The sequence below is a fragment of the Diceros bicornis genome, chromosome 6 (assembly GCF_020826845.1).
Source record: "Diceros bicornis minor isolate mBicDic1 chromosome 6, mDicBic1.mat.cur, whole genome shotgun sequence".
Classification (NCBI taxonomy): domain Eukaryota; kingdom Metazoa; phylum Chordata; class Mammalia; order Perissodactyla; family Rhinocerotidae; genus Diceros; species Diceros bicornis.
The window spans coordinates 74,308,191-74,321,428 of NC_080745.1; positions in this window are offsets into that span (position 1 = coordinate 74,308,191).

Below are 13,238 nucleotides of genomic sequence, written 5' to 3' on the forward strand. Positions count from 1 at the left end.
GATTTTCTGTCTATTCTTCTATCAGTTACTGAGAAGGGAGGGTGGAAGTCTTCAACTGATTGGGATTTGCCTATTTCTGCTCTCAGTTTCATAAGTGTTTGCTTCATGTATTCTGAAGTTCTGTTAGGGGCAGCGATGTTTAGGATTGGTGTGTCCTCTTGATGCATGGACCCCTCTATCATTGTGAAGCGTTCCTCATGACATTCCACCTTCTGTTGTTTATATTGCCTGGTATTAATATTGCTACTCAGCTTTATTTTGATTAGTGTTTGCACAGTATATCTTTTTATTTTACTTTTAACCTATCTGAGTATTTATATTCAGAGTTGTTTTCTTCTGCACAGCATATAGCAGGATCTTACGTTTCTTAGCCTCTCTGACTACCCTTGTCTTTTAAATTAACTTTAATGTAATTATTCATACTGTTGAGCTTAAATCTATTATTTTGCTATTTGTTTTTTATTTGTCCCCTCTGTTCCTTATACCTTTCTTACTCTTTTCCTGCCTTCTTTTGGAAGTATTTCGGTATTTGTTATAATTCCATATTTTTGCCCCTGTAGGTTTATTGGTTATACTTATTTTGTTCTTATTGTTAATGGTAGTGTTAAGGTTTAAAATATACATATTTAACATATCACTACCTTCAGATAGTACTATTACACTGCTTCATGTATAATGAAAGAACTTATAATAGTATCTATACATGTCCCCCTTCCTAGTCTCTGTTCTATTGTCATAATAAATTTAGTTCTATATTTGTTATAACCCTCATAATAACTTGTTATTATTTTTGCTTTAAACAATTATCTCTTAAATATATTGAAAAATGAGGAAAAAATTTTTCTAGACCTTTGATTTTTATAATGCTTGGCCAGCCCAGGGAGTGTGAGGATGGCATCACTGCTGCATCTTGAGGGTGACTTCCAGTGAAAATACTGGACAGTCCCTGAGTCCCCAGCTGCCTATAGCTCCATTCCAGGCCACATGTCCTCCTTTGGGTAATGGTCTGTCTTAGTTATATCTGTCCTTATAGTGGACAGGGCTCCCATAGCTCTATAGTTGGTCTTCTTTCCAACTCCTGCTTCCCTACAGATGCCCTTAAGTTCTTTTTAAAGTTTACAAGGACATTGACCTTCATGCCAGAGCATTAATAATCATGATGGCTCACATTTGTTGAGCTCTTTCTATATGCTCAACACCTTGCTAAGCCCTTTGTGTGCACTATCTCTTAATTCTCACTGCAATCTGATGAGGTAGATACTGCTGTCATCCCCTCTTTACAGATGAGAAAATGGAGGCAAGAAGGTTAAGTAAATTACCCAAAGTCGTACAGCAAGATCAATAAGGGAATCAAGATTTGGTTCTCAGTGGTCTGACATCAGAGCCAGCCACTCCCAACTACTTTGCTCTGCGTCCCCCCAGTGACCTGCCCAGGGACATTTTGCTGCCCTCATAACGCACACGCCTCCATTGATGTTATACACCTGGAGAACCACTGAGTCTGGGCCTCATCTTTCCCTGTCCCGGTCTGCACATCTGTGCCTCTGGTTGAGGCACACAAACATGTGTGATTTGGCACTGGACTGGGAGTCAGGGCAGTCTGTTCTCATTCCAGCTCTGTGGCTCACCAGTCATGTCTCCTTAGGCACCTTAGTTAATGTCTCTGGGCTTGTAGTTTCTCAGGACCTAAGGTGAGGGGATTGAACCAGATTATCTCAAAGGGTCCTTCAAGTACCAACGTCCTGTGAGTCTATAAATTAGTGGCCTTGCTGATAGACAGCTAATAATTACCTAACCTGGCAGGACATCTAAGGTTTATTTACTTTAACAATATTTATCAAAACCACAGAGCTTGGCTGCTCACTTTATGCTCATATATCTTCTCTGGCTTCCTGTTTATCCCAAAGGTTATCTTTTCAAACTGCCCTTTGGGTTTATAAAATCCCCTCTGTATTCACTACATATTATTAAGTGAACAAAAAGCAAGTTATAAAGCTGTATGTGTCCTATTTTATTAAAAACGAGTGTGTGTGTATATACTTGTATATATAAAATACATACACAATAAAATATATACAAGTAGGGGCTGGCCCAGTGGCCCAGCAGTTAAGTGCTCTCACTCTGCTTCGGCGGCCGGGGGTTTGCAGGTTCGGATCCCAGCCGCGCACTGACTCACCGCTTGTCAAGCCATGCTGTGGCGGCGTCCCATATAAAGTAAAGGAAGATGGGCACAGATGTTAGCCCAGGGCCAATCTTCCTCAGCAAAATAGAGGAGGATTGGCATTGGATGTTAGCTCAAGGCCAGTCTTCCTCACCAAAAAAAAAAAAAAAAGAAAAAGAAACAATATATATACAAGTATATATATAATATAATAGATTTATATTATACAAATATAATGTATAAAATATAAGTGTATATATATACTTATATTTATATTGATTTTTACATTTATGTAGTCTGAAAGGATGTACATCAGAATGTTAGAATGACTATTTCTGCATGGTGAAACAACTGGTGATTTCCTTTTTTTTTTTCTTTATACATTGTTGTTCTTTGTAAGTTTTATCCAGTGGAATTGCTTATGTTTTTGATACTTATTGCTTATAAACTCAATAGCTCACAAACCGATAAATAATGTCTCCTTTGGACTCACCATCTCCCTGCCCCTTTAACTTTGTCTCTGGCATCTTCTCCCAGGTTGGCTACACGTCTTTCTTTCTTAAATAACAAGACAAGGGGGGAGAGGGTTCGTGACACATGGGACAGAGTAATCTAACCTCTGGAAAGTCAGCCCTCTCCAGCCCCAGCTTTTGGCTATCCCCCCACCCTCCCACTCCCATTCACTCACTCTCCTATTTCTTTTTCTCCTTTTGTGTCAATATGGATGAACATCTTCCCCAACAGGTCTTCCCACTTCCAGTTTCTCCTTCTACAACCAATCTTGAGCACTCCCAGCATTCATTCATCATAAATTATGCGTAAATCATAACAATAATGGAATAAGTGTTGTTTAGAGTTGAGGACTGAGGTTTGAGTCCTGAATCTGCCTTAGGTGTACCAGGATCACGTGAAAAGCACCTGGAAAACTGTAAAGATTGGATCAGTGGGATTGTCATTGCCCAGGCTCTGGGCTGAGTCCCATGGGGGAAATGAGGGGGACGAGCCTCTGCCCTCAAGGAACTTAGAGTTGTTCAAGAGGTAATGCCAAGGAGGAGGATGGGAAGAGATGCAGACATGATATCCATAGACATGGGAATGAATGACTGGATTCTGCAGAGGAGGAAGAAGGACGAGTCAAGAATCACTGTGGGGTTTGGGGTCGGGTGGCTGAGAAAATAGTGGTGCCATTAATCTATTTATCAATCCATCCACTCATTCATTCCACAAATACACACTGAGCATCTGCCACCAGCCCAGTACTGTCAAAGGTGCTAGAGATGAAACAGGGAACAAAACAGATAATGATCCCCCACCTACCTCATTTTGCTTACGTTCTATGGGACAACAGAGAAAAAGGAACTAAGCAAGTATATAAACAAGATCATTTCCAAAGGTGCTAAGTGCTATGAAGAAAATAACACTGGGTAGTGTGTCAGAGAGCAACCGGGGGAGGTGACATCTGTGCTTACGTGTCATTAGCTTCTAGAAATAGAAGTCAGGGGCTGGACTGAGGAGGAAGATGGTGAGTTTCATGGTAGGGCTCTTGACTCAGAGATGCTAAGATTCACGTCCTGGTGAAAATATTTTAACCTCCTCTCAAACTCTGCATTGTATCATTCTCTGGCTCAGAAACATGCAGTGGGTTTCCATTGTCTTCTGGACAAAATCCCAGTTCTTTAGCTTGGCATTCAAGGGCCTTCACAATCTCACCCAGCCTGCCCACCTGCCTGCCCCCATCATCACATGAACTTTCCATTCTGGCCTCGATGGGCTCTTCACTGACTCCATCTAGGCTGTGTCCCTTTGCACCTCCATACTTGGGTCCTAGGAAAGTCTCCTGAGTTCTCTAGTACACAACTGTCCTGCTCTTCTTGGGGCTCAGCCCTTTTCTCTTCCTGCCTGCCCTCTTAGATTGTTTAAATATCTCATGAGCAAGGGCTCGACTCTCTAACAAGAATGCAGTCTCCTTGAGGGAGGGGCTGGCCTCTTCATGATCCTCTCTCCATTGGATTTGCTCTGTACACCTACCCAGAAACACATTAAGCAGCTTTACAGATCAATTATCTTCTTGTATAAAATGAAGAAAGCAAGACAGAAGGAGAAGGAAACCAAAGTGTTGCCCAACCAAATTCACGAAGCTAGGTAGTAATAGAATTCAGCTGTAGCCAAGTGTTCAGGAGCAATCCACAAAGAATCCATTCAGTTTGCTAGAGGAATTGGGAGTGAAATAAGCTCCATCTACCTTGTGCATCTAGGGAAGAACCTGCTTGGGAATACACGGCCTGAGCCAGAGAGTTCTGGAATTCCTCCCATCCCTCAATCCACAGAGAGGCAGAACCCTGGGGTCTGGCCCAGAGTAATCCATAGCCCCTCTCTCCAAGGCCTCCTTCCTTGGTTTCCTAGGCTTTGTCATAATTTCCTCCTTTTAACCTGTGAGGGAATGGGGCACCTCAGTACCCATCTGAAATGCAGGACAATGTGGCTCAGCTGTCCCCTGCCTTCCTTCCTCTCCTTCAGCAGCATTTGATACTGATGCTCAACTTCTATGTTGTGAGGCCAGGATGTCGGGGCAGTGGGAGGTTAGGAGAGAGACGCGTGATTGTCATGACGGGTGTTTGGGATGAAAGTCAATACCGTAAACACGCATTCATCATGACACTCCTTCTGCCATGTCTTTCATCTGGGGAATCTCAAAGCCCTGGACAAACGGTAATTAATTTTCACAACAGCTTCCACAGGAGGATGAGGTGCTGCCTGCCAAAGGCCAAAGGGGCATTTTCCCAGCATCCCTCCCCCCAACCCCTGCTCACTCCCAGCTGCTGCCCACTCCAAGGTGACAACACCAGGTGGGTAGGATGCCTAGGTCTTAGACTCCTTCTCGGATTTCTCTGCCTAGAAGGCTCCAGGGGTGGATGGAGACTCCCAACTAGCCTCCTGCCCCCACCCCTACCCTGCTTTCCCAGAGGATGACTAAGAGTGAACCAGGGCAGGAGTGGGAGCGTTTCCTGCCTCCACCAGCAGACTGGGGCCAAACAACCAGTTAGTTGACTCAGCAGGAACCACATGGCTCCAAAAATACAACTGCTCTGCTCAGTTCCACCTCGTGCTGCTCCCTTGGCCCCTTGGACACAGTCACCTGCTTCTCTTCCCTCCTCCCCCGACCCCAGGGGAGCTACTTGAAGTGATGTTTGCCTGAATTCTGATTATAGAAGAACTATAAGCTCATCGCAGAACACTTGGAAAATATAAATAATAGAATTATTTTAGTAATCCCATAATTCTACCACTCCTCAAAGAACCACTTTGAAATCTTGTTATATTTCCTTTATATTTTTTCTATGTTATTTTGGTTTTATTTAAAAATTAATACATAATCATGACAAAATTTTTTGTATATATTATGATATTATATGTTCTCTCTATATTATTTTATACATATAACATAGGATAGAAGGTTATAAAGTGAAAGGTCAAAGTCCATCCCAACTTTCTATTCCCACCCAAGAGGAAACCACTGTTAAGAGTTTCTTGTGTATCCTTCCAGAAATTGCCTATTGCATGTACAAGCAGGCATACACACACTCATTTTACATGGCTGAGTTCATACTATATGAAAAATTTAGCCTTTTCTTTGCTTCACGTGAATACGTGAGCATTTTTTTATTCCATTAAAAATTTTTGGTTAAACAACATTTTTATTGACTGCCTAACATTTTACCTTATTGGTATGCCATAGTTTATTTAACATTTTCCCTGTTGTTGGACATTTACTCAGATGAGGGGCAGGGAGAAGGAAGCAAGTCAGAATGAAGTGTTGGGAGGGAGAAGCAAGCTAGGATAGACTGAGGGCCTACTGTGTGCCAACCACTTTTCCTATCTTCCCAATTACTCGGTGTGAGAATTAGGCACCATCCCCATATTGCAGATGAGGAAACTGAGGTTCAGAGAAGTCAAAGAAAAATTTGCTTGTAGGCAAGAGAGCCAGGGTTTGAAGCAAAGTTTGTCAACTCCAAAGCCCATGGCTGTTCTATTTTGCCAAGATGCCTTGGAAAAGTCCCAGGGTTTAAGGTTTGCCACTGCTTGGCATAGGGATGGAGAGAGCTCTTCGTTCACTCATTCTCTCATTCATTCCAATAATATCGATGTGCCAGGCATGAGGGATTCAGGGAGGAAAGACCCAGTCCATTCCTCTAGAACTTCACAGTTGCATGGGGGTGGACATGTAAACAAACTAGCATAACCTGACATGGGAGAGGAAAGTGCAAGGTGCCATGGGTACCAAACCAGGGGTTCCTCTCCCAGACTCCAAAGGTCAAAGAAGGCTTCCAGGGCAAGGAGACCCTTTGCTGAGTCAGTGCTCTGGCACCAGACAGGAAGTGCCATTGAGGCCTGCAACGCCTCTGTTTCCTCTCCTCCCTGGATCCCATTGCACCACAGTCACCGGAGGCCTGGGTTGGCTCCTCCCTGACCTGGCTTTTGCCTCAAGCTTCTTGCCCTTCACAGAATGACTTGCCAGGCTCCCACAGCAGCAGGGTGGGTGATGGGCCCCTAATCTCTGAGAACAAAGTTTCAAGACAGTGTTTCCGATTTGTTCTCTAGAAGTTCGGGAAATGTTTGTCATGCTCTGGAGAAGACTGGGCAGCACAAGAGGATTGGTTAAATGCTGGGGCTCTGGATGGACAGATCTGGATTGGAATCCTGCTTCCACCATTTGCTCTGGGACTGCCGGAAAGTCACCAATATCAGTCAGAGCTCTTGGTAACAAGCCACAGAGATGGACCCTGACAGTCTTAAACAAAGAAGGGAAGCCAATGCAGTAGAACTGGCAGGGGTTCAAGAGGGGACAGTGTTAGGAAAGGTGTAGAAATTAAGGCAGCCCTCAAGGCCCAGAGCAGCAAGAGGCACAAAACCAGCCCTTGGCCGGAAGCATCTAGTCAGGATGCTGATGCCTCTGCAGCCAGATGTCACAGCAAGCAGAGTTCTAACCATCTAGCACTTAGGAGTCCCGGAGCCCAGGCCTCAGGCAGGAGCACCCGATTGTCTGGGCCTTGTCATGGGCCCGCACCTATTGCCAGGAAACTGGAAGGGGGAGAATTTTCCTTAGACCTCAGTGGTAGGAGGTGGGGTGCTCCTTTCCTCCAAGCCAACACACGAGGGCAAGTCCTGCACACTAGCCAGGGGGCTCTGGATCCTGGACAGCCAAAAACTCAATGTCCAGGACATGCCCTGACATCTCAGAACCTCTATAAAAAGGAGACGTGAATAATGTCCACCTCACAGGATTGCTGTGAGGATCAAAAAGTGAAAAAGCAAGCGAAGTGTTTAGCACAGTTCCAGACACCCAGTAAATGCTCAGTAAATGTTAATTTACTATTTTTGTTGTTGCTGTAATTATTATGATTACTATTATTATCCACTTTCTCTCTTTTAAAGTAAAACACAGATCGTTTTCGCTATAATGTAATATATAGAAAAGTTGAAAAATACTGAACAGTTGAAAGAAGAGAAAATCACCCACCGCCCACAGAAAACCGCTGTCAACATTTTGCTGTTTCCTGCTAATCTGTTTTGTATGTATTGGTTTGGGTTCTTTCATTCTTTCTTCCTTTTTTTTCTTTCAAGCAGCTGTGATCATCCCATGTGTACAGTTGTGTGTCCTGCCTTATAGCATACGCATTTCTTTGTGTTATTAAAGACTCTTGGTAATCAGCATTCTTAAGAGCTGCAAAATACCCTGTGGAGTGGATAGAATCATTCCCTAATGTTGTTTCCACTGTTTGGGGAGGAGGAAGACGAGAGGGAGGGGTATGCATTTATAAATGATGAGTGTTTTTTCAAAAAAAGTTTCTGATTCTGAAATGCTGCTTTGGAATACCGATTGATACTTCATTGACATCAATTAAGCACTGTGTTCCAAGGAACTTTCAAGAGGCTGTTTTCTAAAATTCCCACACATCTGATGCAGGTCAGGAGGCATGGCCCTCCTGAGTGCATACCACCTCATTGTGTTTCGATGGGACATTTTCACTGCCACCAAGAGTATGAGAGTCCCACAGTCCCACTGTCACCTTGACACTGCTGGCCTGCCCACTCCTTTCTCACGTTCCCAATATGCTCAACCACTGATTAGACTGGCGTGGTTTACCCTGCCTGTGAGATTACCTGCCATTAGTGTGATGGAAAGTGCCCCAGCTCTGCCTCTTGCCAGCTTGGGACTTAGGGCAATTTTCTTACCTCTCTCTGTCTTTTCTGGAAAATAAAGAGAATCATGTATAAATTCGCTTAGACAGCAAGCTTTCCTTCCTTCTTTCTTTCTTTCTTTCTTTCTTACTTGAGTTTTGTATTCTCCTCTTCGGCTCCCTTACTACCCCCCACCCTGCCCCAGCCCCCACCAGCCTCCCTGCACGTGCGGGTCCCAGGCTGGGTTCCAGGAAGTGGCTCTCGCCTAAGGAGCAGCTGGGGATCAGGTGACCCAGCTCCCCACCGGGGGTGACTAAAATGCCAGTGATGCTGATTATTTGGACTTCCTGGGCAGGGCCTGGCACCTGCCGGTGGTGGGGCTTTGGAAGCAACAATAATTAATATTTTGCCGAGTGTGATTCTCATCGCCCCGCCAAGGAGAGGGTCCCACCCTGAGCCGGGATCCCCGTGGGAACTGCCCCGGCAGCATTCCCAGGGCAGTGATTGTGTAATGGGCACCCGCGCCCAGCCAGGGCGGGCTTCGTTGGTGGGGTGGGCAGGCAGAGGATGCGCCCCAGCCTCGCCGGCTCGGATAATCAGATATGCCCGGGCGGCGAAGCCGTAACCTTTACCACCACCACCCCGCCCCCAGTCTCCTGGGCCGGGACACCCACGTGGTCCTGAATCCATCCTGGGCCTGCCCAGGGCCCCACACTGGGTGGCCAGGCTCCGCCCCGGTTGGGGTGTGGGAGTGAAGTGACCAGAAAGGGTATCTGAGGAGGGCAAAAGGAAATGAGATGTCCCTTCCCCTCCCACTCCCACCTCCCCGCCCTTCCAAAGCACCATTAGAACCTAAAGAAGCAGGGATCTCAGAGGCCTCCTTGCCCAACGCTCTCATTTCATGCGGGAGGAAACTGAGGCCCAAGGAGAGTGAATTGCTCTACTCCAAGTTTCTATAAGAAATGACTAAACGAGGAGTGGCTGGAGCCTTTGAAAGCACCGTCCATGACATCGTTTATTGGATGCGATTTCAATGACTCAGAAAGGCGACCCTCAAATTCTCCTCCCACTGCCCAGCACCTGAAATCCCACTTCACTTCCTTTACTTTGAGGCTTTGATGCCAATTAAAAGCTAAACTTCCCCCAGCAGGGATCACGTCCCATGTCAGTAAGGCGTAGTTTCTGTTCCTTTTCTGAGAGCAGGTGTGACGGAGGGAGGGAAGGAGGACATAAAACTTCAGCGTGGCAGGAAGAGTCCTTGTATGGTATTTTTCAGTTTTCACTGAGCTTGCAGTGGCACTCTCCAATCACCTTTGAGACATCACTGTGAGGTGGGAGAACCCTTAACTGTCATTCCCTTTCATCAGAGGAGGGAAGAGAGGCTCTGAGAGGTTAAGTGACTTGCCCAAGGACAAGCAGTTAGTGTCTGCGCAGGGTTGAAATCATGGCACTCAGCTGCTCCCCACAGCCCACTGCAAGGGTGTGATATTAGCATTTTTGTTGACTGGTTTATAGAAAAGTATGAAAGCAAGTCCTGGGGTTCAAGATTTGAGAGGGCTTGGAGAAATGCAATGCAGAATGCTTGCCTTCTCTCACTTGAGCCTCACAATAGCCATTTTCCAGAGGAAAAACCTAAAGCTCAGAGATTTGCTACATTCAGTCAACTGTGAGCACCTCTAGGGCAAGGAATGGGGTCGTGTCCATCTTTTTATGTTTGATCCATAAGTTTATCTATGAATGTTTGTTGAGTGTTTGCAGAAAGAATCCTGCAAGATCATCTAATACACTCTGTGCATTTTACAGATGAGAAAACTGAGGTCTGCAGAGTTAAGGAATATGCCTAGATCACATAATTAGTGGCAGAGCCTGGACCAATCTGGTGTCCTTTCCACTTCATTCATTAGTTCAATCATTAATTCATCCATTCATTTATCCAACTATCAGAACTGAGCTGACACACCTCCAGGTAGTAAGCTGGGCTCTGGGAATGCAAACAAACAGGGCAAGGAATAGGGCAAGGAGAGTGGAGCACTTGCTTTGAGTACAAAATCTAAGGGGTGGTGGGGGGTGCCAAAAACCCAGTGACCAAGATAAATTATATTTTAATGCAATATTTTTTTAAATCAGACTGGCAAACTATGGCCTGTAGGCCTGCCACCTGTTTTTGTAAATAAAGTTTTGTTAAGACTAAATCCCAGTCACTGTTTTGAGGAGCCCCCAATTTCATCAGAGGAGATAGGCCCAAACGGAGTATTAAGTTAATTCTCCAAGCGTGTCCTCAGGCAGCAAGCAGGGGATGAGGGGGGCGTGTTCAAGGCAGGGAAGGAAATGTTGTGCAGAAATCCAGCTGTAGACACAGCCGGGTTTATTGGGGGAACTTGCAGCAAAGTTCGTTGGTGTAGGAGAGACAGGGCCAGGAGCCAGGGGAAGGAGTGGTAAGCGACCAGTCTCAGAGCCTGGGGGGAGAGGAGGAGGCGATGCAGAGCCCACCAGGCCAAGAATGTCCGCTAAGGATTTTGGACTTTACGCCACAGACATGGTGACCCTCCCTCGGGCTGACACCGAACCTGAGGGAATCAGACACAAACCAGAGGGGCAGGTCTTACTTCAGAAATAGGCTTAAAACCACAATGAATGTGTTTGGCTGGTTGTCCGCAGATGTCCCTGGGGTATTTGCTCCCCTCCAGTCCCTGTCCCCCAGCCTGGTGCTCTGTGGCTCATCTGTGACCCGACCGCTCCTAAGGGTAGAAGCTGCCTGCAAGCTGCGGCTGCCTTGGGTGAGCTGCTGGGAGCCGGCGGAAACCTTGGGAGGACAGAAGCTGCGAGGAGTTCTCCTCACTTGCTGAGAATGTTACAAGATGCATATTTAAAGATATTCCATGTAAGTCACTCAGAAGAGAGCCTGGCATAAAACAAAAACTCAAAAACATATGGCCATTACTACTTTATGTTTATTATAAAAGTTTTTTTATAATTTTATTAAATTATCATTTGAAAGAAACTTCGCCATGTTTGCAGGATGTTGTCCCGTTCCCCATCTGTTTGTGTTGATTGTTGGTGGTTTCAAAGTACCTGATAGATCAGGCTGTGGGCTGATAGCTGAGAGGACGTGGTGTCTGGGAGGAACTAGAGTCCTGGGGGAGGTTTAATCCAGGAGGACTTCCTGGAGTGGGAGTGGGAGGTGGCTGGGGGCAGAGTTTTATTTATTTTATTTTTTTCCCCCCAAAGCCCCAGTAGATAGTTGTATGTCATAGTTGCACAGCTTTCTAGTTGCTGTATGTGGGACACGGCCTCATCGTGGCCGGAGAAGCGGTGTGTCGATGCCCACCCAGGATCTGAACCCGGGCCGCCAGCAGCGGAGCGCGCACACTTAACCGCTAAGCCACGGGGCCGGCCCCTGGGGGCAGAGTTTTAAAGGAATTGGTGAGAAGATGGATGGAAGCATTCTGAATGACATGGATCTGAAAGATGGAACAATTTTTCCTACCTCCTGTGAGTTAACTGATATCACATACCTAAAATGGTTGGCATGTAACCAGGACCCAGAGATTGGTGGGTGATAAAGAAGGAAGGGTAGGGGCAAGGGGAAGGGAGAGAGAGAAAGGGGCTGAGAAGCAGGAGTCCTCGGTTCTAGGCACAGCTTTGCCTCTGGTTAGCTATGTGAGACTTGGGGGACATCACTGCCCCTTTTGACCCCTCAGATGTCTTTTCTTTAAAATGGATTATTCAGGCTAAGATTTCCACCTCTGAGAGTCCCTGGTTATAATAAACATAAAATAATGACAGTTATTGTTTATTACTACCTACCACCAATCTCTCTTCTACATGATAAACTTAACATCTCACTTGGTTTTTACAAGAACACTGTTAGTGGACTCCATTATTATTCCCATTATATTGATAAGGAAATAGAGGCCCAGAGGAGTAAAGTAACCTGTCCAAATGGTAGCTCTCTTAAGTAGGGTCTCTGACTCTGGGAATGCAGAGAGCTGCTGCCTCCTGGGGGCTGTCCCCTCTACAGAGTTGCATTTCCCCACGTGACTGGGATCAGCACCAGCCACAGCTCCCTGGAGACACCGATGATGCAAGGCTCTCCTGCCTTGTTTCACTGCCCAGTTTCTGTGGCACCACCAGCCCATAACTTGAACATCCCCCTACCCACCCACACCCCCACCTCAGCACAGTGACTTTCCCCAAAAGCTGTGTCACTCTTAACAGATGACACTCAGGAAAAAGCTCTGTGGTTGAATCACAGTGACCACTTCCTGTTCCCTTCAGGGTCCCCTGTTCTCCAGAGCCCTCACTCTGCCCTGCCCTGTTTAGTAATAAGAGCCACGAAATTTATGACCCCTAGACTGCTAGGGAGGCTTAGTCACCCCTTCCTATAGCCTCGTCCTACCAGGCTGAGGGGCGCTGACTCTCAACGTCAGCCCTATTCCACAACGCTGCTATGGAGAGCCTGGTGGGAGACCCTGGCTGTCCTGAGACTGTGTAAGGAGGCAGAGGGAAGATGCCCATCCCTCCAGACTGGTGATATAAGGCTGATGGGGCCAGATGGGTGGATGTTCAAGCCTCAGCCATGAAATAAAGGAGTAGTCACTGACCCTGGGTGCCTCCTGGGCACCCACTCAGGGGGTATTGTTGTCTCCATGCACATGGGTCAGGTCACCGAGTGGAAAGGCAAACACAGACAGGTTGTGTGTCTTGAGGGAAACCCCACTTCTCTCCCAGTTGCTCAGAAAGGGCTTCCTGGAGGCTGACAAACTGCGATGAACGAACATTGACTGTGAGAACTGGAGGAAGTCATCAGATATTTGATGGGCTGCCCAGAGGAGAAGACTTCCTCTGGGTAAATGCCGAGAGCGGAATTTAGGACCATCAGGGCTCGTTTAAGATC